Source organism: Silene latifolia, chromosome 9, assembly GCF_048544455.1.
Source record: "Silene latifolia isolate original U9 population chromosome 9, ASM4854445v1, whole genome shotgun sequence".
NCBI classification, from domain to species: domain Eukaryota; kingdom Viridiplantae; phylum Streptophyta; class Magnoliopsida; order Caryophyllales; family Caryophyllaceae; genus Silene; species Silene latifolia.
In genome coordinates this window covers 114,762,074-114,765,742 of record NC_133534.1, presented here as the reverse complement: position 1 = coordinate 114,765,742, position 3,669 = coordinate 114,762,074, and positions in this window count along the sequence as shown.

Genomic DNA, 3,669 nt, shown 5'->3' with positions numbered 1-3,669 from the left:
AAATATGTGACGGACATCCGTCTCTATTCCCAAATCAGTCAGGAGTGTGGTATCCACACACCGAGTTGGCCTCATTTTGCGTTTTTGCAAAACCACAAAACGCTCTCTCTGTTTAAAATCTACAAACACTACCGAAGGGTACTCCGGTACCGCGGGTACCACGGGTCCACTCCCTTCCCCAGTCTCAGGCTGTGAAGTCCTCCCCCTTTTGCTTTGTCGGGTCCCTATGTTCAGTCTCGACATCTGTTTCAGCATATAACTTAAACCAAACTTGTATAGACATGTGAAGCACATAATTCATACAATTGAACTTGGATACGAAACTAGGTACACACTTTCACCAGTAATTTCCCAATTTGATATGTACATTCAGTTTATAGCAACTCATATTCAATAGTTGTGAAAAGTTTAGCATGGTAAACACAACATACCCAACCAATTCTAACATTCTAGCACGATTCAAATGTTACTCTATATACACCCTAATAACATGTGAGGTATTTGTACATGCTTATAGAAAAGTAATTTAAAACATATCATCATCAACCTTCAATATTAGAAACAAACAACTCAATTAGACTTGTCAGACGGTCTCTACAGCTGTAATGATTTTGACATATTCACCATCAATTAACATCACCATTACCATGTTGAAGTTTACCCTTACTTAAACAATCATATTCAACACCAAATTTCAGATATAGAAAACGAATTTCAATTTGGGGCACTTTTAAGACGGAGTTTTAAGGCAAGTTTTAAGACGAAAATCATCAAAATCCAACTTTCAACAAGGTATATACAACATGTAGTACTCAATTTAATCATCCAACATGTAGAAAACAATCAAACAAAGTTTTGATTTTGTAACCCTAGAAAATTTCGGCCCCCAAATCGGCAATTTCTAGCCTATTTTACAGCAATTAATCACCAACATTCATGAAAGGGAAGCATGTAAATCATATTACAACAATTAAAAGCAATAATTTGCCCATATGAATCGAAAATTTCAGATATACCATCATCCCAACAAATTTAAAGGCATAAAAACATGTAAATAGGGAAGAAATCATACCTTGATTAAGTAGGAAAGTAAAAGAATGTAAACAAATAAGAAGAAACAACCCAAAATCGGTCACCACACTACAAGATTATGGAAGTTTCTGAGGGTTATGAGAGCTTATGGTTCGAAATAAAGAAGAAGGAATGAGGACAGTATGAAGAAATAAGGGTTTTAAGAAACCCGTAAGAATCATTGTACAGTAACCTACTCGATCGAGTGTCTAGGGTACTCGATCGAGTGCCCTCTACTCGATCGAGTAGGCGCTATTTCGTCGAGTATCTGCAGAAAATTTCCACATCCCAACGTCATAGCTTCCTAACTAGATCGAGTGAGGTCTACTCGGTCTAGTAAGCACTCGCACTCGGTCAAGTATAGTTAAGTACTCGGTCAAAATACGAAGTAAATTGAAGATTCCTGCAAAAACAATATCGCGTGTCGATTCCAAACTAAGTTCGGATTCGTCACTAGTTATCATGTTCGTTCACGCATTACCATTATTACTCAAGCATACCATATCGTCTCAACAAATAAGTTTTATGTCATAATACGCTACAACAAATTACCCAACTCGGTTTACCTGCTACTGAGTCATTCATAAGCAAAATCACGTCATCCTACCATACTTAAACTTATCTTACCACATTACTACCAAACTCGTGTTCACATCAACATGAAACATATAATTAACGATAATTCATTCTTTCATATGTCATATAAATGCATACTCTACATAGCAAATTAAGGCCTATCCTGTTCCAAATTAAATCATAAGCAAATCATTCTACATAAACCGATCGTCACGCAGCGGAAAGTTTCAACCAATAAACAAGGCATATACGCATTACCATATGCTATGTCTCATATTATAACTCAACACTTCTTTAACTATCATATTTATAGCTACAGTAGGAAATATAAACTCATATATGATTATCGTTATTAACAACCTGAAGCAAACACTAACATGATCACCTTCATATTACGGCATACACTTTCACATTTTCACGCATTTCTATCAAATAAACTCTTGTCACATTTCTCATAATCATCGTACAAGCTCACTAATCATGCCAAAACTTCACTATACACCATCCAAACGCAACTAATATACCCATCTCTACGTTAGCAAAGACTCAACCACAAATAACTCAGACACAACTAACATATACATCACATATATACACACAGACTCTACATTCCCATACCCTGTGACTGGCTTAAGTATCATGGGGCCAAGATTTTGAAATGAGGGCGCCTACTCACCTAAAATCTAGCATCAGCTGGGGCTCCCATTACACATACACAAGGTTCATTTTATTAGACTCGCTACGTTCATTAAGTTTATTTGTTACAGGTTCCAAAATCGTCGCTCTGATACCACTTTGTAACACCCCCATATCCAGAGGAGCCTTAACTAGGCCTTCCTTAGCATATAAGGGCATTACCATCTCGGTTGCCCGAGGACAGTAATAATCAAATGTCGATAAAAGAACTATTAAGTTATATTACAAGTGATTTAAAACCAACTGACGATATAAAAGATACAACTCAAAGGCTACTCACTATTACTATCAAATCTCGTATGAATTCATCCCTGCCCGGACTTCAGCTAACAACGACATCAACACCTGCTAAGACAGACTGCTCACCATAAGGGATCACGGCAGACACATAAGACAACAAGACAACCACACAAGGTCAGTACTGAGATAAGACACAACAATGCCAACAACATCTAACAATACAATACAACACAATCAGTCACACACACAATCACACCCACTCCAATCAATCTCCGTCACCGACTGTCCACTGGACCAGCCCTGCCAGTGGGGGACCGCAGCCGTTCCCACCTAAGCCCCGCTCATCATACCGAGCGATAACCCTATCCCATTAATGTGCACATCCCCTCCCGTGGCGGGTTCCACGGAGGGCAAAACTAGGGCGTGAAGCCACTCCCGCAAGTGACTCCACTCAGCCGAGAACGCATCTCGAGAACCAGAGACAAACAATCCCAAACCACTGCAATACAACAACAACCAACAACCGTATATACGCTGCCACACAAACACAACCACAATACAACAACAACGACACCACAATCGACACACTAGACTATCTACAGAAACTGAGTAGGCGAACCTACCTTTAAGCAACTGCAACCAATCCATGCCAACATACGACATATCTGATGCGTGTTCTTTATATGATGTTTTACATCCCCTTTTACACGCGTTTCAGAGCTCATTTATGTAGTTTATGCTACATTTCTCCCTATTTCCGTCTACTTCCGTATTTTTGTACATTATTGCAGAAATGTGAAGAACCCAGCGGAAATCGAGCTAAATCCGTCCCCGAGTATCCTGCATTTCATATGACGTGAAGTATTCACCCGAGGAACGAGCTTGGTGCACAATTCAAGGCCCAAAAGACAAGTCCACGAGTTTATAGAAGTCAAGTAGCAGCTCAAGCAGTCGATCGACCACTGCCATCAGTCGATCGACCAAACTGCGGGTTCCAGAAGCTACTGTTTACTGAAGACCAGTCGATCGACCAGTCCTAGCAGTCGATCGACCAGGTTGCTATTCCAGACGAGAATTAACAGACCG